Source organism: Chiloscyllium plagiosum, unplaced genomic scaffold, assembly GCF_037043375.1.
Source record: "Chiloscyllium plagiosum isolate Xiang-an unplaced genomic scaffold, Cpla_swu_hap1 HiC_scaffold_5, whole genome shotgun sequence".
NCBI classification, from domain to species: Eukaryota; Metazoa; Chordata; class Chondrichthyes; order Orectolobiformes; family Hemiscylliidae; genus Chiloscyllium; species Chiloscyllium plagiosum.
In genome coordinates, this window is record NW_028270143.1 from 65360327 (window position 1) to 65387108 (window position 26782).

The 26782-nt window shown below is 40.5% G+C and overlaps 1 protein-coding gene across 4 annotated transcripts in view; it reads left to right on the forward strand.

Moving 5' to 3' along the window:
* tpk1 (thiamin pyrophosphokinase 1) overlaps window positions 1-26782 on the forward strand; it is a 384885-nt gene that overhangs the window by 30437 nt on the left and 327666 nt on the right. The window contains exon 1 of one of the 4 annotated variants that reach the window (XM_087987233.1): window positions 5423-5684. The exons of the other annotated variants lie outside the window; for them this stretch is intronic. The gene's annotated coding sequence lies outside the window, so the exon portion shown is untranslated. Of the gene's footprint in view, window positions 1-5422; window positions 5685-26782 lie in introns of those variants that run through there. 4 annotated transcript variants of the gene reach the window in all.

The following is a 26782-nucleotide window of genomic DNA, read 5'->3' on the forward strand; positions in this document are numbered from 1 at the left end:
ACGAGTGATTTGGTTATGGAATGCACTATCTGATACTGTGTAGAGCGTGTTTAGTTTAAGTATTCAAAAGAGCATTAGATGACCATTTAAATATGAATAATGCGCAAGGATATGGGAAAAAAGGCAGAAGGCACTATGTTTATTGCTTATTTGGAGATCCAGTGTGGACATGAGCTGAGTAGATTCCTAATGGGGAGATGAACAACACATCGAACATCATGACAGTTGTCAGGGTTAGCCTGAACACAATTTTCAGAACATATGGTCCTAAATAAACACCAGAATGTAGTGGTTACAAGCCCTGATCAAATCAGCTGGGAAATGTTATGTCTCCAAGCCTATGAAGCATAAGCAACACCTCAAAAAGTTAGTATTTCAAATTTTCTTGTTGCATATTCAGTGTTTCACATTAAATGGAGCCATGGGATTGTTAGCACAAAGTAAGTTGATTGAGGTTGTTGGAATCCCATCATTTCCATCTGAGGGCATTAATTCAGGAATAAAAACAGAATATTGCAAATGCTGAAGATCTGACATAAAACAAAGTGCTTGAGAAACTCCGCATGTCATCATTAGTACCAAAGGACAGTCATTGAAATTGAAACATTAACTTGGTTTCTGTCTCCACAGATGCTGCTAGACCTGCTAAGTTTCTCCAGTGCTTGGTTTTTATTTAATCTCTTCAGGAGTTGTTTAGTGTTGTGTCCGAGGCCCAACCATCTTCAGCTGTTTTATAAGTTACATCCATTAATGATTGTACAATATTCAGCACCATTTACAACTCTAATCCTGAAGCAGTCCCTGCCCATATGCAGCAAGATCTCAGCAACATCCAGACTTGGATTGATAAAGACAAGTGACATTCATGCTGAGATTGACCATTTCCTGAAGAGTGAATTTCTAGGGGTGATGGTAAGATTCTATGATATTTACATCACTGAATCACCCACATTTGTTGACTAGAAACTAAACTGGCCCTGTCAGGTCAGAAGTTGGTCGGAAGTTGGTAATTCTGAAGAGAAAAAGGACAAGCTCTACATGTGATTAAATATCCCCTACTTGCCGAGATGACTGCAGCTCTAACAACACTCGAAGCTCAACACAATTTATGACAAAGCTGCCTGCTTGATTGGCAACCCATCCATCACTTTCACCATTTACTCCCTTTACGACTGATGCACAGTAATAACAGTGTGTAATGTCAACAAGGTGCGCTGCAGTAACTCACCAAGGCTCCTTAAGATCGCACCTTCCAAGCCCACAATCACTGCCATCTAGAAGGGCAAGGGTAGTGGATATTTGAAAACACCATCACCTGAAAGTTCCCCTCCAAGCCACTCACCATCCTGACTTGGAAACATATTGCTGTTACTGCACTGTTGCTGGGTCTAAGTTTGGAACTCTCTAACTGCAACATGGAGAAGGCAGATCACCACCATCAGCTCCAGGACAATTGAGGATGGGGCCTAGCCAGTGACATGCACATTCTGTGAATGAATAAAAAAAAACTAGCCATCTCTAATACTAGAAGTTGCAAATGAAAAGGTACCCCAGAATTTTGGATGTTTCTAATGCATCTGTCCTTTCCATAATTAAAACTCCATAAGAAACTGGGCTGTTGTTCACAGCATTTTGCAACAGCTATATGTTCTGTTGCATTTCTCAATCTTAATTACACATCAATATTAATAATGTTTCAGTTATTTGAGTTGCATTACATTAGGTAGGTTATGTTGCCCAAACGGGTGACAGTTGTCTTCCCAAATGTTGTGTAAAGAGCTGACCACTGGAAATTGGCAAGAAAGTCTCTATGCAACAATTTCAAAGACTCCCTGAAGAGGTACCTCACTGTTCCATATCAACCATTGCCAAAGAGCTGTAGGTTGTGATGACTGGAAATGCTACGTGGGAAGTGCTGGGTTGTTAGCTCAAAGTAAATTGGTTGAGGTTATTGAAAGCCAGTCATTTCAGTCTAAGGGCATCAATTCAGGAATAAAAGCAGAGTCCTGCAAATGCTGAAGATCTGAAATAAAACAAAGTGGCCACAAACATCACACTTGGTATCTTCGTGCTGCTGTACATCCACTAATGATTGGTCATTCCATCTCTGTAACAGGGCCTGATTTAAGATACCTATCTCTTTTCCTCAAAGTGATAGCTGGGGTTAGGTGCACCCTCTGGGGTTTTGCTGCTATGATTCAATTGGAAGGTGAACTTCATGATTGTTTTTAAAAAAGTTTATATATGAGGTGAAGGATTAAAGTAATGCTCATGAAATCTTGAGACTGAGTGAAGAACTAGTATGAAAAAAAAAGGCAGGATTGAATTATTCCTAAGGTGACAGCATCCGCTATGAGAAAACCTTTCAGAGAAAGGCCTGAATAGCCATCAGCAGACCTGTAGCTGAGGAGTACAACCTTCATTGACTGTAAAATGCTTTGAAATATCTGCAGCTTGTGAAATTACGAATGAATGTATGACTATTTATGTTTTCTCTTGTTAATGATTGGTCCAAAACATTTAATCTTGAACGACATTACAATTTAAACTATAATAGCTTTTCTGCCTGTGTGGGGCTTGCGCATTCTCCCTGTGTCTGCGTGGGTTTCCTCTGGGTGCTCTGATTTCCTCCCACAGTCTAAAGATGTGCAGGCTAGGTGGATTGGCCATGCTAAATTGTCCATAATGTCCAGGGATATGCAAGCTAGGTGGGTTAGCCATGGGAAATGCAGGGTTACAGGGATAGGGTGAGAGGAGTCAGTGAGATGCTCTTCGGAGATGTGGACTGGATGGTCAGACTGGTTTACTTCCACACTGTAGGGATTCTCTGATTTTTATTATTTATCTCTGACTGAACTTTTGATAGAAGTTTACTTGTTTTGCTTCAATCTGGCCGAGCTTGCTCATTGAACTCATCAAACATCAAAGCTGTAAAGCGAACACTCACTCGATTATCCCCACAGACAAGCTTCTCCATGGATGTCATTCAATTCATTTTGAAATTATACTGAAACAAAAGGTAGCAGTTGACTGCATATCTCATTCTTAAATTTGATCAACAGCCATTCAGGGAAGGTTGCATTTCTCTAATTGGATGGAGAGACAGTCTTTGATGACAGAGTTGTCTGAATTTATTGTTATCAGCTATATGCTCAGTTTTCAAACTAATGTACCTATTTGTATATTTTTAAAATTGCATGTGTTGCTTTAGGACAGAGCTTTCTATTTTTACAAACCTGAATGATGCAAAATTGAATCCATTTGATATATTTGGATAATGAAAAGCAGAACAAGAGTAAGACATTTTCATCACCTTACATTGTTGTTAGCAACACAAACACCATTATTTCATCAGTATGCTTCTCTCCATGTGATACCAAGAAATGACTGAGATTACTGGATATAGAAAAAGTTATAAATGGATGGATGCTAAGAGCATCCGAGCTGCATTGAACGAACCACAGAATGGTTACAGCCAACTTTCCAAATTAACATCTCAGTCAGTGCCATTTTCCTGCCCTGTGAACCCGATTTTAATCTGTCTTCTACTACACAATCAGGCAATACATTCCAGACCTAACCACTCGCTTTTCCTTATACCGTTTCCATTCCTTAGTTGTGAGATGTGAGCGTTGCTTGCTGGGCCAACATTTATTGTCCATCCCTGATCGCCCTTGTGAAGTGGTTGTGAGCTGTCCTTTTGAACATCTGCAGTCTTATGTGCTGTAGGTTGACCCACAATGCCATTAGGGGGCACTCTGTCGTTCTCTTTTGTCATCCAGGGAGCTCTGGACTTGTTTGCCCTACCTTTTTAGTTTGAGAGATGTACCTTGGCTGTGCCAGAACCATCTATACTTTGAAGGCATCCCATTGCTCAGCTCTCATTCTTCCTTCCAACCTTTGAATCCATTTATTCAACCCAGATCCATTTTTAGGCCAGTGAGGTTGGCATTCTCTCATTTAATGATTCTTATTCGGGGTTATTCACTATCCTTTTCCATAGTTGCCCAATTGAAGCGAGTGCTTCAAAACTAGCTGTGCCCCTGACCAAGTTGTTCCAGTATCATCGCAATTATGGTACCCTAACAAAATGAAAACTGGCCAGATATATCCTAATGTAAAAAAAAAGCAAATTCACTCCAATCAGTATCTGTGCCATCCATTATTCTCAATCAACAACAGTTTTTTAAGGAGTCATCAACAGTTGCTGTCAAATGACACTTACCAGTAACCCTTTCATCAATGCTCATTTTGGAGTCTGCGAAAACTATTGAGCACCTGATTTCAATACAGCATAGTTCCAAACATGGACACCAAAGCTTAATTCCAAATTTGAGGTGAGAATCATTGCCCTTGATAACACAGCAGGATTTGACTGAGAGTGGTATCAAGGGACCCTTGCAAAATTAAGATAGTTACTGTAATAAATAAAAGCAAGAGTTAGCTATCAAGGTAGGCTCAGAGTGAATGACTCAAAGAGGGCTTGTGAGCAGTCCTGAAAGGCAGTCTGATTCATTTTATGAGCTTGGTGTCCGTCCCTACTTACAAAGAATCCTTGCAGCAGCATTGCTATGGAAGATGCCAATATGCCCTGCAGTGTAGCAGTGAAGTGTAGGTGTACTTTAAGTGGATTGGAGATGTGCTACTTGTTGGATGCCAGTATCCATGAATAAAGGTTGTGTGTGGCTGCATCCGTGGAGCATGCCCTATGATGTTAGTGCCAGCTGTCCAAAATGGAGGTCTGAGGGGCAAGTGGCGAGACTGGAGTGATCTGGTACCGGCTATGACTTTCATGTTGGGAATTCTAAGAACCTGGTTTCTATCTGTCGGAAGATGGGGTAAGAACCTGCATATTAATAAGGTGAGATTAATTAATAATGAGGATGATAATGAGCAATAATTCCTGTTAATGGTTCTGTCACTGATCATCAGTAGGAATATCATCTTGACGTTCAGGACATAATCGGAAAATGCAACTTGTTGATCCCAACATTAAGAAAGATCTTTTTCGCCTTCTCTTGCGATTCTCCACAATTCCTCATCAGACCCCATGTTTTTCAGGAAGATTCCACCCAAGTTCAACTCCTTGATAACTATGCAGCAGATCTCCAAACACTCACACTGAACCCTCTGACTCCCCCCCCCCCCCTTGATATTCCAACACCCTCCTCACCTCCACCTGTCTCGCCTCCACCACCTGACTCCCTGACCACACCCAGCTATCCACATAAACATCCATATCTATGCCCTTACTTGCCACACTGTACTACCATCTGACCCACCATACCCTTTATCCATTTCTCTCATCCACCGTACCCCTCACTAATCCTGCTCCTCATCCACCTTACCTCTTATGCCCCTTGTCCAACCTGGCCCTTTCTGCCCATTGTACTCCTTGTCCAACATGCCCCCCTTATCTATTAACTTTATGTTCCTTGTCTCCTTTTCGCTGTCCTTACCCAATTTCCCCCTTATCCACTTACCTTCTCTCTGTAGCTTTGCGAAAAAACCGACAAGTTTAAACTTACAATAATACAGTAGCTAGAGCTATTAAAAGTGGGTGTGGCTTGTCCTCCCTCGTTGATCGAACGCACCGAAAAGCAGTTATATTTCAGTTTCGTTCTTCGTTTTTGGTGAAACCAGGATTGGGCGGAAGACCCTGGAACTCCGCTGTGGTAGTGAAAGTAAGAGTGAAGCGATCACCTAATAGTGATGGTCACATGTTGTGGGATTCGGGGAGCGTTCTTAAAACTTTTCGCTTTGTTTGCAGTGTGATCAAACTCTTGGGTAATTTTGTTTTGTGGAAGTAATCCCAGTTTCTTGTACTCCACATGTTCGTCAACTGAGACATTCAGACTATAAATGCCGTAGTTAATCAGATATTTTTCATAATACAGTTGTCAAGTATATATTCCTGAAAATTTGCTCCGTCGCAAAAGTGAGATTTTGTACAAAAATCTTGTACCCATGAAAAGTTGAGTTGTCTGCCTTCAGCACACTTATGATGCGTGTATGTTTTGAGTTCATTTGCCCCCTGCTTTTTGGTCCTTTCCTAGACGATTATTAATTCAAATTAGTGTTCAAGAAATGAAGCTCCAGAATATCAAAGGAAATATTGACATTTTTATCTGTTTTTAGCAACTGTTGTGCAGACAAATCAACAAAGAATAATTAGTTATCTGTTCTGTTTTTCCAGTTGAGGTGTGGGAAATATGAAAGGATGCAGTAATTTCAGTTAACTCAGCTGGTTAGTGTGTATGCTTAACAATCCTGACATTTTGTGAGCCAGGGTGTTCGCCTCTTGCCCATTATAATGTCGTGGTATCATTGGAAAGACGGCCAGAGATGGCGATATGCAGAAGTCGCCAATTTGGATAACTGAGGACTGCCCAAAGATAGAGAAATGCTGAGGCATGATCTTAGCATGCTTAACATCTTCAATCTATTTGGTAGAATGTTTTACTTTATTGCAAAACACTGCTTTTGAATGTTTTCTAATATTTTTAGATTCCCCCCATGTTGAACTCCAGTTTTTCTGATCTGATTATGCAAAACTTAAGGTCCAGAACTTAAGGTCTATCAATCAGTTGCTCAACTTCTTAAAATGGGAGTCATTAAGAAGTGTTGAGATGTATATTGTAGTATACATTAAAGCCTCCTCCTCCTCAGAAACATTGACCTCACAGGTTGGATCAGCTATATGCTTGTTGGGATAGTCGGCCTTAATTTAAGTACATTAATTTACCAATATTGCTCTTTGTTCTTAAAAAATGTCATTTTCCTTAAAGGGATATTTTTATTTGTACAAAAGCTTAAGACTTTAGTTAGAAGAATTCTTCTAATTGGAGTTAATAGGCAGTGCAAAAGTCTCAGCTGCAACCATATTGATGAAAGGAAGGGGAAGAAATATTTGCATTTGATAAATATTTGATATGCTGCTAGCCTGGCAAGGACAAATTTGAGATGCATTGACATACTGTGTGCAGAGGGTCTGTGAGAACGGATAGACACTTGATAGGGCAAAGATGCAGTCAGTGTGATGGGTTAAAGTGTGTCTATTTTAATGTAAGAATCAGAAATAAAGGTGATGAACTTAGAGCATGGATCGGTACTTGGAACTATGATGTTGTGCCTAGTACAGAGACTTGGACATCACTGGAGCAGGAATGTTGTTGGATGTTCCAAGGTTTAGATATTTTTAAAGGAATAGGGAGGGAGGTAAAAGAGGTGAAGGAGTGGCATTGCTAATCAAGGATAGTATCACAGCCGCAGAAAGGGAGGTCATCAAGGAGAGTTTGTCTTCAGAGTCAGTATGGGTGGAAGTCAGAAACAGGAAAGGAATAGTCACTTTACTGGGAGTTTTCTACAGACTCCCCCGCCACCCCCCCCCCCCACCCCATAGCAGCAGAGACATGGAGGGACAGATTGGGAGGCAGATTTTGGAAAGGTGCAAGAGTAACAGGTTGTTGTCATGGGTAGCTTTAACTTCTCCAATATTCATTGGAACCTCCTTAGTTCAAGTAGTTTGTGTGGAGCTGTTTTTGTCACGTGGGTCCAAGAAGGGTTCCTGACTCTATATGTAAATATGCTGACCAGAGGGGAGGTCATAATGGATTTGGTGCTGGGCAACGAACCAGCCCAGGTGTCAGACCTCCCCGTGGAAGAGCACTTTGGAGACAGTGAACAAAACCCTGACCTTTACTCTAGTCATGGAAAGGGATAGAAGCAGGTGGTAAGCAAAAGTATTTAATTGGGGAAGAGGGAATTACACTGCTACTAGGCAGAAACTGGGGGACCTAAATTGGGAACAGATATTCTCTGGGAAATGCACGGCAGCATAGTGGAGATTGTTTAGGAAGCAATTGTTGATTAGTCCTGGACAGGTCTGTCCCACTGAGGCAAGGAATGGATGGTATGTTGAAAGAACCTTGGGTGACAAGGGATGTAGAACATCTAGTCAAGTGGAAGAAGGAAGCTTACTTAAGGTTGAGGAAGCAAGGACCAGTCAAGGCTCTAGAGGATTACAATGTAGCCAGGAAGGAACTGAAGAATGGACTTAGGAGAGCTGTAAGGGGACATGAAAAAGCTTTGCAGATAGGATTAAGGAAAGCCCTAAAACATTCTACACTTATGTTAGTAAGAAGATGGCCAGAGTAAAGGTAGGGCCGATTAGGGATCGTGGAGGAAACTTGCACCTGGAGTCCCAGGAGGTAGGGGAGGTCCTTGATGAATACTTTGCTTCAATATTCAGAGTCATAGAGTCATAGAGATGTACAGCATGGAAACAGACCCCCTCGGTCCAGCCCATCCATGCCGACCAGATATCCCAACCCAATCTAGTCCCACTTGCCAGCACCTGGCCCATATCCCTCCAAACCTTTCCTATTCATATACCCATCCAAATGCCTTTTAAATGTTGCAATTGTACCAGCCTCCACCACTTCCTCTGGCAGCTCATTCCATACATGTATCATCCTCTTGTGAAAAGGTTGCCCCTTAGGTCTCTTTTATATCTTTCCCCTCTCACCCTAAACCAATGCCCTCTAGTTCTGGACTCCATGATCCCAGGGAAAATACTTTGTTTATTTATCCTATCCATGCCCCTCATAATTTTGTAAACCTCTATAAGGTCACCCCTCAGCCTCCGACGCTCCAGGGAAAACAGCCAGCCTGTTCAGTCTCTCCCTGTAGCTCAGGTCCTCCAACCCTGGCAACATCCTTGTAAATCTTTTCTGAACTCTTTCAAGTTTCACAGCATCTTTCCAATAGGAAGGAGACCAGAATTGTAGTCAATGTTCCAACAGTGGCCTAACCAATGTCCTGTACAGCTGCAACATGACCTCCCAACTCCTGTACTGAATACTCTGACCAGTAAAGGAAAGCATACCAAATGCCTTCTTCACTATCCTATCTACCTGCGACTCCACTTTCGAGGAGCTATGAATCTGCATCCAAGGTCTCTTTGTTCATTCTACTGAGAGGGACCTTGACATTTCTGAGGACAGACTGTGAAACAGACTGATATGCTTGAACAGTTTGATGTTAAGAAGGAGGATGTGCTTAAAACATTGAGAATCGCATGGGCCAGAAGGGAATGTACCCTAGGTCATTTACAGGAAGCGAGGGAAGAGATTGCTGCACCTTTGGCAATGATCTTTGTGTGCTCACTGTCACTGGATTAGTACCAGATGATTAGAGGGTGGCAAATATTATTCTCTTGTTCAATAAAGGGAATAGGAACAATCTGGAAGTAGGAGAAGGTGAGGGCTGCAGGTCCTGGAGATCAGAGTCAGGAGTGTGGTGCTGGAAAAGCATAGCAGGTCAGGCAGCATTCGAGGATTAGGAGAATCAACGTTTCAGTCATAAGCCCTTCATCCTGATGAGGGAGCTAAGATTTTTCTCATGTCCTGTTACAGCTCTCCTAAGTCCATTCTTCAGTTCCTTCCCAGCTGCCTTGTAACCCTGTAGAGCCCTGTCTGTCCTTGCCTCCTCCAACCTTAAGTAAACTTCCTTCTTCCAGCACCAGACTCATAATCTGGAAATTACAGACCAGTCAGTCTCATGTCTATGGTGGGCAAATTTATTGGAGAGCATTCTGAGAGATAGGATTTATGATTACTGGAAAACCTTCCATTTCCTCATCCAAGTCATTTATAAAAAGCACGAAGAGCATGTACACCTCATTCACTGAGGTGTACATGGATTTTAGCAAGGCATTTGATAAGGTTCTCCATGGTAGGTTCATTCAGAAAGTAAGGAGGTATGGGATAGAGGGAAATCTGGCTGTCTAGAGACAGAATGGATGGCCCATAGAAGACAAAGGGTTGTGGTAGATGGAGTGTATTCAATCCTGAGTTCGGTGACCAGTCGTATTCCGCAGGGATTGGTTCTGGGACCTTTGCTCTTCGTGCTTTTTATAAATGACTTGGATGAGGAAATGGAAGGGTGGGTTAGTAAGTTTGCTGATGACGTGAAGGTTGGTGAAGCTGTGAATAGTGTGGAGGGCTGTTGTAGGTTGCAACAGAACATTGACAGGGTGCGGAACTGGGCTGAGAAGTGGCAGATGGAATTCAACCTGGAAAAGTGTGAAGTGGTTCACTTTGGAAGGTTGAATTTGAATGCACAATACAGGGTTAAAGGCAGGATTATTGGCATTGTAGGGGAACAGAGGGATCTTGGAGTGCATGTCCATAGATCCCTCAGAGTTGCCACCCAAGTTGAAAGAGTTGTTCAGAAGGCCTCTGGTGTGTTGGCTTTCATTAGCAAAGGGATTGAGTTTAAGAGCTGCAAGGTTATGCTGCAGCTCTATAAATCTCTGGTTGGACCACACTTTGAATATTATGTTCAGTTCTGCTCGCCTCATTATAGGAAAGATGTGGAAGCTCTAGAGAGGGTGTAGAGGAGATTTACCAGGATGCTGCCTGGACTGGAGAGCATGTCTTATGAAGAAAGTTTGAGAGCGCTAAGGCTTTTTTCTATGGAGCGAAGAAGGATGAGAAGTGATTTGATAGAGGTGTACAGGATGATGAGAAGCATAGATAGAGTGGATACCCAGAGACTTTTTTCAAAGCTGCCAAAGTTTATCACGAGGAGACTTAATTTTAAGGTGATTGAAAGAAGGGTTAGGGGAGATGTCAAGTGTAGTTCGTTACAAGGAGAATGGTGTGTGTGTGGAACGCATTACCAGTAGTGGTAGTAGAGTCATATACATTAGGGACATTTATGCAACTCTTGGATAGGCATGTAGAAGATAGTACAATGAATGGTATGTGAGTCAGTCTGGAAGGTTGGCATAACATCAAGAGCTGAAAGGCCTATTCTGTGCTGTACTGTTCTACGTTCTGTGTTCTAACACTTGTTAGTCAAGTTTAGAAATTGAGATCTATACAGCAGTCCTCATATTTATTACTAACTGCACCCATGTCACAACTATGCGAATGAGGCTGTTTTCCCTGGAGTGTTGGAGGCTGAGGGGTAACCTTACAGAGGTTTGTAAAATCATGAGGGGCATGGATAGGGTAAATAGACAAGGTCTTTTCCCAGGTGGGGGAGTCCAGGACTAGAGGGCATAGGTTTTGGGTGAGAGGGAAACAATTTAAAAGGGACCTAAGAGGCAACTTTTTCTTGCAGAGGGTGATGCATGTATGGAATGATCTGCGAGAGAAAGTAGTGAAAGCTAGTACAACAACAACATTTAAAAGGGCATCTGGATGGCTAGATTAACTGGAAATGGGCCAACAGCTGGCAATGGAAATAGTTTAGTTTTGGATATCTGGTCGGCGTTGACAAATTAAACCGAAGGGTCTTTTTCCATACTGTACATCTCTATGACTTTATGACTCAATGACTAAGCACTGAACCCAGTGCCTGGAGTGCCAATTAATAAACTGTTTATTTCTAGAGTTTTTGAGTTTCTTTTTTTTGTTGTTGTGTAACCTCAAGGCTTGTAGATTGATAATGATGAACTTTATGGGAGCAGCAGATGTGCTGCTTGTGGCTGAGTGCCTAACTTTTATCCTGCTTTTCTAACCACATTGCAATTATCATGAGCGAGTTAAACCTTCAGATCCGTGGACCACTACGATGTTGAAGGTGGTGGAGTTAAACATTGTGCAAACAACTGTGTTCCTGACATTATCCTGGTGGGAAAGCACCCCTGAATAAAAAATTTTAGTACTGATTGTTGGGTGCTAATAATTGGTCTCGGACAACCATATCCGTGGGTGAATACTAACAACGCTCAGCTCTTTCTGTGCAGACAGAAACTGAGTTGCAGGTTGATGACTTTATTCTGAATTGGAAGATGTTAGGATGAGCAGCTTTTATGCAAGTACAGAGGCAGGGTAGGGATGTATGGAATGATCCAGAAGAGAACAATTGTGTGATTAAAATACAACAGAGTGATAATGGGACAAGTAAAGAAGCAAACGATGGGCAACATGCAGTATAATTGAAGCAAAATAATTGAAATGAGAAACATTTTGTGTATCAAATTTCATATTTCTTCTGGATGTTGTATCCATTAGATGATGACTTATTTTGGCAAATGTTAGCGTATCTTAAAGTAGATTATTTTCCTCTGTTGGTACAGTGGAAGATTCGGAATGTGTGGATGTTACAACACGGCGGTAAACCCTTCTGCTAATTAAACCAAACACCCAGAAAAGCTCACCTCGCCTCGTAATCTGTTAAAGTATGAGTGACAGTGAACTGCATCAAATTCCACGTTTTAACAAAAAATATCAATTTATTCTTTAACTCTAAAAGTGAACATTAAACAACTTTTTACAACTCTAAGCCTCCTTTCTCTTAAAGATTTGTTATCTACCCCCCACTTTATAATAACAACATACTGATCCAATAAAGCCCATATTAAATTTAGAGCAACTTAATTTTCAACACTAGACAGTGGCTGCCATCTCCGGTGTTGATCTTCCTCTGTTTTGTAGATCTCTCTGGGTCATCTTGGATCTTCTGCTGCATATAAAGAAAAGGCAACTTTGACAGAGAGTGTGTGTGAATAGCAGTCTTTCAGTGGCAATTGGTGCTCTCCTGACTAACTGACCAAAATGCCTGCTTTTCTTAATACCCTGAATGTTGGATTGTGTCATTAGTTTAATGTTGTCAAAACAGTAAAATTCAAATTTGATTGGGTTTTAGTATCTTGGTGCATAATTTAAACTGGTTAAATCCAAACTGTTCTGAAAACAACTGAGGTATCTAGGTCACAGCCAAATATTACATCTTTCAATTTTCCAGCACACTCTTTGATTGCTAGTCAGTCACATGACAAGTGCTTGCCAGATTTCAGCTTTCACGCTCTCTTCAAAGTTCAGTACACACCTTCAACTTCATAACAGTGAAGTGGCTCACTCATTTGTGATAAGCCTCTCAAAATATATTTTTAGGCAGTTATGTTCCAACTTTAGTTCTGAAAAAGTGGAATCCCAAATGGCAGTATATTTTATTAAATTAATACAATGAGCATCGGCAGCTGTTGTTTGCTTTGACTCTATTGCAGTAAAGTCTAGTGTGTAATAGAAAGTAGAGATTGATCTTCAGCACACAAGCAAATTTAAGTGTAACAATTAATGTTCCTGGCTAGGCAACAAAATTCCTTTCGGAAATATGCTAACGAAAAATGTTCATTGCTGCTGCAGATGGTCTATGTCAATGTAAGCTGACAGAGATGATAAATTAGAATTTACTGACATGATTCAATTACACATAAAACTAAAAATAGATATTAGTTTATCTATTTAATTTAATATAAATATATTTGGGGACATTTAGCATCATGGAAACAATTACAACAAAGCACTTGAAGCATAATTAACCAACTTGTACAATGTATATGTTTTCGAATCAAATGAATATTTGGTTATGGAAAATAATTAGTTCAGACATCCTTAATAATTTAGTGATGTAGACCAAATAAAATTGAATAAAAGCTGAAACATACTGCCACGTATATTATAATAATATTTATTTTATTGCTTTGTTTGACTCTTCGATTTATGACATGTCATGCTCATTTGTGAAGCACACATCTGCACTATCTATCCAGACAAGTTGAAGAACTTTGAATCCAATCAACTAGTAAACACTTTTCATCTACAGTGGATTATTAGATTTCAGCAGGAGGCACAAGTAACAGATAACAGTTCAGTAAAATAACAGGATAAAATAATGACCCCAGAGTTGCATTTTACCTAACCTTTTGTTTTGAATTTGAAATGAATTTTGTAGGCAGGGAACATAAGTCAGTGAAGCAATTTCTAAGATGCTGGATTGTCACCTCTGGGACCAGGAAATTTATATGCCTCTTTTTTTTTCTTTGTTGTATCACAAAGTGTTTCAGGTAATCTTGCTTTATTTTTTGAATATCACTGGCCCACCAAATTGAATTGCATCTAATTTAGCATAAATCACATCACATTCAGAAAAAAGCATACAAAGAAACTAAAAGTGCCATATTAATGCAAGAGATATACTCTTCTGAGCCGTATTGTGTGGAGGAGAAGGGAATACTGCACCATTTCTGTAGCTAATCATGCTGAAATGGAAGTGTTGGAGTACTAAACAACAGCATTATTCACTTTGAGCTTAATATGCTCCATTTCAGTTTTGACATTTGTGCAAATAAAGACCTTTCCTAACTTTGGCTAGATGTTAGTTGTGTATAGTGGTATGCTCAATATATTAGGTTTCAAAGTGGAAGGAATAAAGAAATGGCAAATGTAGGTGGAATCATGAGTGAGCTTGTAATGAAGTAATACAAGTTATTGCACCATGTCCCCGGTCTTGTTGTTTGAAATCCAGACAACAAAATTATGACTTGGTGACATTAACAAAATCATAGATTGTTGCAAAACGACTTGAAGTAAGTAAATGTTTAGCACTTTGAACATTTGACTTGCATTAATGAGAATGTAGCATGCTATTTTGATGTGACAATTATATCTGTTTATGACAGTTGACTATTTTACCTGATTTGCAGTTTTTAACCTTAAACCTGAGAATTCTTTACATGTGTAACCAGGGCTAAAAGTTGTATGCTTATGCAGATATTCTTGTGTTTGATTGCAAATTCTCTGTGGAATGCATTTGTATTATATCTTTACGTTTCTGATTAAAACCAGCAATATTGTAACAGGTACTTGTGGCATCATGACTTGAGCTATACTTATTCTTCAGCCAAAATAAAGTGAAGACATTCTAAAGCTCCAAAATTTTTCATTGGTTGTAGGTTAAGTACAATAATTCTATCAAAGTGCACTTTACTTTTTCCCTTTTGACAAATTAATATCTCTTCACTATGGATGTCATTGGAAAACGTTTTTGTGCTCTTATTGTCAAGTGCAAAGTATTATCTGGCACTTGAAATTGCTGGAAAACAACATTATGTTTTGAGTTGTCAATAAAAATGTATAATGTGCAAGCTCATAAATATAGATAAAAGCATTAGATGTTATATTTGTATCCATGAATTTATATTATTCAGTAAATGCATGTGCCAATAATTGCTTTGGAAGAAGCAAAATATCTGCCAGGGAAGCAAATCTAAATCACTGTACCATGACCAAGAGGAAAGAACATAATTCAACTAATCTCGACAGAAAAGTTATAGAATAAGAGTGACACAGCACAAAATGGGCAGCACGGTGGCCCAGTGGTTAGCACTGCTGCCTCACAGCACCAGGGACCTGGGTTCGATTCCCGCCTCGGATGACCCTCTGTGTGGAGTTTGCACATTCTCCCTGTGTCTGTGTGGGTTTCTTCCGGATGCTCTGGTTTCCTCCCACAATCCAAAGATGTGCAGGTCAGGTGAATTGGCCATGCAAAATTGCCCATAGTGTTAGGTGCATTAGTCAAGGGTAAATATAGGGTTGGGGATTGGGGCTGGGTGGGTTGCTCTTCGGAGGGTTGGTGTGGACCTGTTGGTCCGAAGGGTCTGTTTCCATACTGTAGGGAATCTAATCTTAAAAATAACAACCATATTTTCGATTGAATTTAGGCTGGCTCTTTAAAAGAGCTAAAATTAGTCCCCACAACCTGATTCTGTTGCCATAAGTGTATAAATTTTCCCTTTCAATCATGTGTCCAGTATCTTTTTTTCAACTTACTAGTGAACCTGATTCCAACACCTTTTAAGGCTATGCATTCCAGATCACAAGAACCTGGTCCATAAAAAAGCATTTTCTCTTGTCACTTTAACGGGCAGTCAGACTGAGTGGATTGTTCAAGAGAGAGTTGGCATAGTCTCAATGAGCTGAATGTCCTTTTGTGCCATAATGGCTTTTAAGACTTTAGCTATTTTGCCTGTTCGACTTTAACATGTTACTGGAAATTTCTCCTAATTTATTTGTTTAAAATTATTCATGAGTTTGAACACTTTCAACAAATGTCTTCCTGATGTTCTGTGTTCTAATCTAATTGGAACTACTCCAATTTCTCCAATCTGCCCACATAACTGAAGTCCCTCATCCCTATTTTAGCATATCTTTTAATCAAACTGTTGAGAGATGTTCTTACACATCTCTGAAGCAGGTGGAACTTGAACCTGGGTTTCCAATTACTATTCTAGTAAATCATGTTTGCACCTGCTCCAAACCCTTTGTAAGGTGTGATGCCCACAATGAGTTACAATAATCCCAGCTAGTGCTGATCCAGTGATATTTAAAGATTCAGTCCATAGTCTCCTTCATTTTCTACTCTCTTCTTCTCTTATCACCAACAATGTTGCTTGAGAGCATTTTAACAGCTTTCTCAACTTGTCCTGTCACCTTCAAACACTTGCATGTACCTCTGGGTCTCACTGTTTCAACACCATCTTTAAAATTGTATAATTTATGTTGTATCATCTCTCTTAATTGTTCCTAACAATTGCAAATTCACACTTCTTTGCATTAATTTTGATTTATGTGTCACCTATTTCAACATCTGTTTATGTTCATTTATCCTCCTTAGTATCCTTGTTGCTGACTGAATTCCTTTGTCATCTGCAGACCTTTAAATTATGAATTTCTAATCAAAGTGAAGGGTATTATTCTTTACCTAAAAGAAAATTTGATCCTAATACTGATCCCTCACAAATACTCCTGTGCAATTGTCTTCATTTTGCTTGAAACTCTATTATGTGTGATTTGTTATCCTCTTGAAAGTATATAGGTATCAATCACACTACTCTCAATGCCACTCTGTTATTTAATCCAGGTTAACTAGCATGGACTCGATAGGCTCAATGGTCTCCCTTATACTGTAAGCATTTTATGATTCGATAGTAAGTGACAGGCAATAGCTATATCCAACAAGAAGCCCAAACATCTCTTCCTAACCTTTAGCAGCATGAACTTAAAAAATCTTGGGATTATTAACTTGATCAGAAACATAATTGGATCAGTCTAATCAAGAATGATATTGAAATCAGAGCAAGGTAGATTTTGTTTTTATTTGTGGCTAACCTAAACTTTTAATTTCTAAACAATCTTCATGGCTCATGTCATTTGGATGATACGGCACTAACCTGAATAGGTGAAAATGTAACAACACTCAATTATCTGCACCATCTGTGGCAGTGAGGTCTGGTCTTACAGCTATTTGACTGAATTACCAATATATTATGCAGTTTGTCCAGGTTGCACAGTCTCGGTCACAGAGGATTCAGGGCGAACTTGCCAATTGGATATAAAATTGGCTTGATGTTAGGAGGCAGATTGTGTTGGTGGAGGGTTGTTTTTCGGACTGGAGACCTGTGACCATCAGTGTTCCACAGGGATCAGTGCTGGATCCACTTTTGTTGATTATTTATATCAATGATTTGGCTGAGAATTTAGGAGGCATAGTTAGTAAGTTTATGGATCACAGCAAATTGGTGGTATAGCGAACAGTGAAGAGGGTTTTCTAAGATTACAAAGGGATCTTGATCAATTGGGCTAGCACACTGAGGAATGGCGGATGGAGTTTAATTTGGATAAATGTGAGATATTGCATTTTGCAAAAACAATCAAGAGTAGGACTCATACAATTAAAGGTAGGTTAATGTTATTGAACAGGGAGACTCAGGGTTCCAGATTCTTAATTCTTTTAAAGTTGCATCACAAGTAGACAAGGGTGGTTCAGAAGGCATATAGCATGCTTGCCTTCATTGCTCAAACCATTGAATAAAGGAGTTGGGATGTCATGTTGTGATTGTACACAATGTTGGCAAGATGGGTTTTGGCATATTGTAATCAGATCTGGTCGCTCTCCTATAGAAAGGATATTATTAAATTGGAGAGGGGTCAGTAAAGAATATTACTGGGATATCCCAGGACATTACTGAGACTGGAAGGTTTGAATTATATGTACAGCTGGGACTTTTTTCACTGGAGTGTAGGAGATTGAGAGGTGACCTTATTTAGGTTTATAAAATCATGATAAGGTGAGTCGCAAAGGTATTTTCCTTAGGGTGGGGGAATTCAAAACTAGGGGGCATATTTTTAAGGTGAGAGGAGAAAGATTTAAAAGAGACCTGAGGGGCAACTGTTGTACACAGGAGGTCGGTCACGTTTGGAATGAACTGCCAGAGTTTGTGGTAGATGCAGGTATAAATACAATGTTGAAAAGACATTTGGATAGGTACATGAATAGGAAAGATTTAGAGGGATATGGGCCACATGCAAGCAAGTGGGACTAGTTTAGTTTGGGAAATTTGCTTGCATGGGTGAGTTGAACCAAAGGATCTGACTCTGTGTTGTAGAACTTATAGAATAGAATCACAGAATGTCTGTCTACAATGCGAAAGCAAACCATTCAGCCCATCTAGTCCGTTGAAGAGCATTCCACCCAGATTCACCCCGTACCCCTTCCCTGTAACCTTGCATTTCCCATAGTTAATCCACTTAGCCTACCTGTCCCTAGACACTATGGGCAATTTAGCATGCCCTAATCTGCATATCTTTAGGTTGTGGGGCACCCAACAGAAACCTATGCAGACACAGAAAATGCCTGCTCAGTACACAGACAGTATTGAGAAGTACAGAATGTTTTAGTTTACTCCATATTCAATTTAGCTCTAAACAAATCTGCTGGCCTAGTAATATTCAGATTTTGTGCACAGTATCATTTAAGAAAAGAGCAACATTTTATGTTCTACCATTGAGCTTTACATTGATATTCAGCAGATTAAAGCCCTAGATCATATGATGGTGTTCAACCTAAGGCTTGCTGGTTTGCATTTTCCTCCTCAGTTGCTCTCAGGAGTTTCGCATTTTCAATTTCAAGGAGCACTGTGACTCGGGGAAAAAAGCATTCGTGCTTAAAGGTGAATAAGATCTCTTTCTGAAGAATCCTTTGCACACTTATGTCAAGATTATAGCTTTGCAGCCATCACCAATGAAATTTCACTGGATCTGCTGTCGGCAAATGCCACAGAGTTCTTAAAACCTGAGCATGGGATCCTTACGAGATCATAAGGCGCACTATCATTTTACAGGAGTGAAAGTGAAGTGGAAATGTCTAGAATATAAACTCAAAAACTTAATAGTACATTTGAGGATAAGAAAGTCTATAATAGTTTAAATTGTACTGTTGTTCAAGATCAAGTAATTTTAACCAAGTATTACCAAGAAAAGAAAATATAAATATAGTCATACATTCTAGTTAGTAGTTTCACAAGCTGCAGACATCTCAAAGTATTTTACAGTCAATGAAGGTTGTACTCCTCAGCTACAGGTCTGCTGATGGCTATTCAGGCCTTTCTCTCAAACAAGGTTTTCTTACAGTGGGTGTTGTCACCTCTTGGGATAATTTAACTTGCCTTCTCCTTTTCTTTTCCATACTAGTTCTTTGCGTAGTCACAATGTTTCACAGGGATTACTTTAATCCCTCTTTTTAAAAACAGTCATGAAGTACATCTTCCAATTGAATCATAGCAGGAAAACCCAGAGGGTACACGTAACCCCAACTATCACTTTGGGGAAAAGGGGTGGGTACCTTGGATCAGGCCCTTCTACAGAGATGGAATAACCAACCGTTAATGGCTATACTGCAGCACAGAGATACCAAGTATGATGTTTGTAGCCATTTTATTTTATTTCAGATCTTCAGCATTTGATGCCCTTTGACGGAAATGACTGGCTTCCAACAACCTCAACCAACCTATTTTGTGCTAACCACCCAGCACTTCCAGCATAGCATTTCCAGTCATCGCGACCGTTGGCTGGTTTTTTGACAATGGTTGATATGACTTTACAGTTGTTCTTTCACCTCTGCTCGATCAATACCTGCATTCCAGAAATTGGGATCCTAGAACTCTTCTTAAATAAAAAGGTGATGAAATGCACAAAGCTTTGTGACAGCTACCAAAATAAGGGGTCTTTGATTCAATAACATACACCCTTCGTGCGATCTTGCTGTTTGCAGTGGCACTTTCATGTTTCTGCATTTACCTGTACATTGTGGTAATACAAAATAGCAGAAAGGAACAGAGTAGAGTTGCACTCAGTCTGAAGTGGATACCACTTCATGGTCATCTGAGAAAACTTTAATTGCTGGATTAGAGGAAATAAAACCTTGCAGTTTGGGGAAACTTAATTTGTTTACATGTCTGTTTCTTCCTGGCAAAAAGGTGATGTTAGTTCATACAGCACAGTTGCTTTTCATGTATTACTCGGGTTTATTCCAAATGGTGAGTTCCATGCGAAAATATCGCAGGTCCTACGATTTATGGTAAGCAATCAGTGAGGAATAGATTGTAATTTCTGTGTTCTGTGTGTCCACTTCACTATTTTAATGTTAAACCTATATTCAACAGGGACATTTATGCAGTGATTTGATGGAATGATTGTGGTGCATGAAACAATATTTCTTTAAAAATCATTCATAGAATGTGTTTCACTGTTTAGGCCAGTGTTTATTACCACCTATAATTGCTTTGATGAAGTTGATGGTGAACTGTCTTCTTGAATCATGAAGTCTTTGGGGTGTAAAGCTCCCGTAGTCTATTAGGTGGGCATTTCCAGAATGTTGACCCAGCAACAGTGAAAGAATGGTCACATTGTGCCACATCAAGATGGTATTTAGCTTGAAGGGGAATCTGCATTTGGTGGAGAACATGTATCTGCTGACTTGTCTTTTTCCTTCTAGATGATAGGATATGTGGCTTCAGGCGGTGCTGTTGCAGGAGCCTTGGTCATTACTGAACTGCGTCATGTACACACTGCTACCACTGTGCATTGGTGGTGAAGGGAATGACAGTTGAAGATGTGAATGGGGTGCTGATCAAGTGGTCAGCTTTGTTCCAAATGCTGTTAAGCTTCTTGAGTGTTGTTGGAGGTGCATTTTGCCAGGAAGGTGAAGACTATTTCATCACACTCCTGACTTAAGCTTTTTGGATGCTGGACCGAAGGGTGGGGGGTGGGGGTGGGTTGGGAGGTGGAGAGGGTGTGGTGGTGAGTTATTTCCTATAGAATACCAAGCCTTTGACGAGCTGTTGTCAATATAGTAGCTTGTCCAGCTCAGTTTTTGATCAGTGGCAACTTCCAGGATGATAGGAGAGATTGTGTTTACATCAAGGGGTAATGAGTGGTTCTGACCTTTTGGAGATTTTCCTTGATTCACACTTGTGTGGTGGAGAGTTTTCATATTTTTGCATTGATACTAGCTCTGCTAGTGGTTCTTCAGGCCATATTGGTAAAATGTGGACCTGATGTCAAGCATAGTTGCTCTCACCTACACCTCATTTTTCAAATTTAGCTCTTTTACCCATGTTTGGAGTAATGCTGTAATGAGGTCAGGACCTGAGTGGCCCTGGTGAAATCCAAAGTGAATGTCAATGACTAAGCTATTCCTTTGCAAGTTACTGTTTGACTTCAACAGTCTTTGAAGAGTGGACTGATAGGGTGGTTTGTTGGCTGAGTTGGATTTGTTCTGCATTTTGTACAAAGGATGTACCCACGCAATTTTCCGAGTAGGTAGCTGTGTTGTACTGTACTGAAAGAGCTTGGCCAATTGATATGGCTAGTTCTGAAGTATGAATCTTTAATACTATTGCTGGGGTGACACGTTTGTTCAGTGGTTAACACTGCTGCCTCATGGTGCCAGGGACCCAGGTTCAATTCCAGCCTCCGGTGATAATCAGTCTGGAGTTTGCACATTCTCCCCATGTCTGTGTGGGTTTCGTTCCGTAGTCCAAATTTGTGTGGGTTTGGTGGATTAGCCATGGGAAATGCAATGTTATGGGGATAGGGTAGGCAGGTGGGGGTCTGGATGGAATGCTCTTCAGAGGGTTGATGCAGACTTGATTGCTCGAAAGGCCTGCTTTTGCACGGTAGGGATTCTGAGTTTTCAAGGCTCATAGACTTTTCAATATTCAGTACCATCAGCCATTTCTTACATGGAGTGAATTGAATTGAATGAAGACTCACCTTTGTGATGCTGTGCACCTGTGAGGATAAGGCTAAGATGAATCATCAACTTAGCCAAAGGTATTTAACACTGAAGTGCCGGGTATCCCCATCATTAAGGACAGGAATAATTATGGGACCTCGATCTCCATTTCATTATTTAACATTGTCCACCACCATTTGTGACTGGATGTGGCAGGATTGTGTAGATCTGACTCGTTGGATATGAATTTGCTTAGCCCTGTCTGTCACTTGCCTTTTAAGCAGTGTGATACACGATTCCTCTTGTGATATAGCTTCATCAGGTTGAAAACTTATTTCTAGCTGTGCTTGGTATTGTTCCTGGGATGTCTTTTCAGACCATGGTTGATCTCTGGGCTTGATGATTATCGTCAAATGGGGATATGCTGTACAATAAGGTTACAGAATAGAATTGAATCGGTTGAATAAAATTTTGCTAATGTTCTTGTTTTGAGTTGCTAGATCTGTTTGAAGTCTGACCTAATAAAATGATGATTGTACCATAGAACATGGTAATGGATATCCTCAATGTGACCTTGTCTACTTTAGGACCATGTGAGGGTCTTACTTACCGATACTGTTGTAGACACACACGTCTGTGGCAGGTAGGTTGGTGAAGGCAAGGTCAAGTATGTTTTTCCCTTTTGTTGGTTTTCTCACCACATTTGCAGACCTGTTCTGGCAGTTGTGTCTTTTAGGACTTGGCTAGTTGGAAACACTGAAGCTCCTGACCGACTGTACATTCTGTACCCTTTCCAACCTCAGTGCTTCATTTAAGAGGTATTAAAATGGAGCAGCACTGATTCATCAGCCAAGGGGATACTGTAGATTGTAACCAGAAAGAGGTTTACTTGCTCACATTTGACCTGATACCACAAGACTTCATAGGCCAGGAGTTAACACTGAGGACTGCTGGGACAATTTCCTGACTGTATACTACTGTGCTCCTACCTCTGATTGATGGGACAGAACATAGGTAGGAATGGTGATGATAGTGTCAGGAACACTTGTCCCTACAGTATGATTCCATGACTGTGATTATTCCAGGCTGCTGCTTGACCAGACCATTCGACAGCTTTTTCAGTTTTTGCACAAGCCCTCAGACTTTTGGAGTGAGGATCACTAGGGCTGCATTTCCTGCTGTTGTTTTTTGTGTTCGTGTGGATGCCAGTTGGTTTCTCTAGTTTCAATCCTCTTTTAGGACTTTGTTGTGGTTTGATAGAAGTGAATGGATTTCTAGGCCAATTTACAGGGCAGTTAAGAGTTGGTCTTATCCATTTAGGTCTTGTCATATGTAGACCAGATCAGGTAAGGAAGGTAGATTTCCTTACCCAGTGGACGTCAGTGAACCAGATGGATTTTTATGACAATTGCCTTTGGTTGCCATCAAGCCAGCTTTTAATTCCAGATTTAAAAAATAAATTAAATTGCTTCTGCTGTGTCCTCAAGAATTAGCGTGGAGTTCTGTATTACTGGTTCCCAATAACATGATCGCTACGCCACAGCCTCTCCTCTTCCTTCTTGAGGAAATGGAAGTCAAGGGGTGCAGGACAATGCCTATGTGAGGTGAAAACCAGGGAATAGTGTGTAGAGCGAATAGGGTTGCTATTGTGATTGGAGATATTCCTGGAAGTCTCATACATGGCCACCTCTCTCAAACTTCACTCTCTCAAAGCCATTTGTTTTTTGCCTTTTTCCATTTTTCTTTATGATAAGTAATTGAGAAACTCAAAGAACATTTAAAAGAAACATTAAATCTTGTGGTATTTATTCTGCAGGTTTGTTTATGGCAGTATTCAGGAAGTAAAATTTTAACTCCTGGAAACTTGAGGAAAATCTTGGAAGGTTGCAAGTCCAAAGAGAAGGACATAGAATTGTACAGCTCAGGAATGGACCTTTTGACTTAGGAGAATGGAGAGGATTGGAAGGCAAATTGCTGTTGTTGGGCTTCTGTTCTATTGTGCTGTCAAATGATATCTGAGGAGATAATAGCTCAATGGTAAAGTGCAAGAAAGAAGCTGTGTCTTTTTAAAAATATGCCTTAAGTTAATGTGCATTGTTGGAGTCCGATCTTTCTGAAAGCACATACTCAGCACACTGTAGTTTATACAAGACAAATAACCCAATGGAGTAGAATTTTTTACATCCTGGAAGCATTTTGAGTGGGTGGCACTCCCACCTACATCAATTAACATCAACGCAGCACATTACGCTCTGCATCTGTTACTAATGGTTTAGAAGCATAGTGTGAAGAGGTTTATTCACAAAGTCTTGACAAATTCACCTCAAAATAGGTCAGTGGCATCATTAGCTTGTATAAATCCAAGCTTTCATCTGTTCTGATGGCAGTTATACTTTTTAATGATATGGGGCCCTATAACACCTCCACAGTTGCTGCTTTAATATTTTTGAGCATTTTTTAATTTTAATTATATTGGAATTATTTTACTTTGTATGGGAAATTTGTAAACATGTCAAAACCATAACCATGTCATAATTGCCAAGATTGCAGATATTTACAGTTCTTAGGATTAAAAACAAATTTTCAGAAAATGCTAAATGATTAAAATGCACTACGATTGTCTCATAAATTAATGTTGTGTTTCGTAGTATTTTATTTGCTGTGTACCATGGTGTTTATGTTTTAACTTTTTAATGCTTCAGCAATTTGATGTTGAGATCCCTTTGTAGTCACTCTCTGTCTTGGAGAAGCATACATCAAACTGAATTCAGAAAGAAATTAAACATTTAGACACTGAGAATCATAGAGTCATACAGCACAGAAACAGGCCCTTCAGCCCAACTTGTCCATGCCGACCAGGTTTCCTAAATTGAACTTGTCCTATTTGTCTGATTTGGCCCAAATCCCAGTAACCTCTCCGGTAGGTGTACCTGTCCAAATGTCTTTTAAATGTTATAATGGTACTCGCCTCTACTACTTCGTCTGGTAGCTCGTTCCATTTATGCACCACCCTCTGTGTGAAAGCGTTGCCCCTCAGACCCCTTTTAAGTCTTGCCCCTCTCACCTTAAACCTGTACCCTCTAGTTTTGGACTTCCTCACCCTGGGAAAAAGACCTTAGCTATTAACCTTATCTGTACCCCTCATGATTTTATAAACCCGTGTATGGTCACCTCTCAGCTCTTACGCTCCAGGGGAATAAAAGTCTCAGCCTAGCCATTCTCCCATAACTCAAAACCCCAGTCTCGGTAACATACTTTTAAATCAATTTTATACCCTTTCCAGTTTAATAACATCCTTTCTATAACAGGATGACCAGAATTGCACGGAGTACTGCAAATGTAGCCTTACCAATGTCTTGTACAGCAGTAACATGAAGTCCCAACTCCTGTACTCGGTGTTTTGACCAATGAAGGCAAGCGTCCCCAATGCCTTCGACCTGTGATACCACTAACCAGTAACTATGCATCTGAAGCCCTAGGTCTCTCTGTTCAACAACACTCCCCAGGCCTCTACAATTTGACTGTGTAAATCAGGTGTACCCGAGAACTCTGTGGGAAGCGAGAGAAGTGATTGCTGGGCCTCTTGCTGAGAGATTTGTATCATCGATAGTCACAGGGGAGGTGCCGGAAGACTGGAGGTTGGCAAACGTGGTGCCACTGTTTAAGAAGGGCGGTAAAGACAAGCCAGGGAACTATAGACCGGTGAGCCTGACGTCAGTGGTGGGCAAGTTGTTGGAGGGAATCCTGAGGGACAGGATGTACATATATTTGGAAAGACCAGGACTGATTCAGGATATTCAACATGGCTTTGTGTGTGGGAAATCATGTCTCACAAACTTGATTGAGTTTTTTGAAGAAGTAACAAAGAAGATTGATGAGGGCAGAGCAGTAGATGTGATCTATATGGACTTCAGTAAGGCGTTTGACAAGGTTCCCCATGGGAGACTGATTAGCAAGGTTAGATCTCATGGAATACAGGGAGAACTAGCCATTTGGATACAGAACCGGCTCAAAGGTAGAAGACAGAGGGTGGTGGTGGAGGGTTGTTTTTCAGACTGGAGACCTGTGACCAGTGGAGTGCCACAACGATCAGTGCTGGGTCCTCTACTTTTTGTCATTTACATAAATGATTTGGATGTGAGCATAAGAGGTGCAGTTAGTAAGTTTGCTGATGACACCAAAGTTGGAGGTGTAGTGGACAGCGAAGAGGGTTACCTCTGATTACAACAGGATCTTGACCAGATGGACCAATGGGATGAGAAGTGGCAGATGGAGTTTAATTCAGATAAATGTGAGGTGCTGCATTTTGGGAAAGTAAATCTTAGCAGGACTTATACACTTAATGGTAAGGTCCTAGGTAGTGTTGCTGAACAAAGAGACCTTGGAGTGCAGGTTCATATCTCCTTGAAAGTGGAGTCGTAGATAGACAGGATAGTGAAGAAGGCATTTGGTATGCTTTCCTTTATTGGTCAGAGTATTGTGTACAGGAGTTGGGAGGTCATGTCGCGGCTGTACAGGACATTGGTTAGGCCACTGTTGCATTATTGAATGCAATTCTGGTCTCCTTTCTATCGGAAAGATGTTGTGACACTTGAAAGGGTTCAGAAAAGATTTACAAGGATGTTGCCAGGGTTGGAGGATTTGAGCTATAGGGAGAGGCTGAACAGGCTAGGGCTGTTTTCCCTGGAGCGTTGGAGGCTGAGGGCTGACCTTATAGAGGTTTACAAAATTATGAGGGGCATGAATAGGATAAATAGACAAAGTCTTTTCCCTGAGGTCAGGGAGTCCAGAACTAGAGAGCATAGGTTTAGGGTGAGAGGAGAAAGTTATAAAAGAGACCAAAAAGGCAACGTTTTCACGCAGAGGGTGGTACATGTATGGAATGAGCTGCCAGAGGATGTGGTGGAGGCTG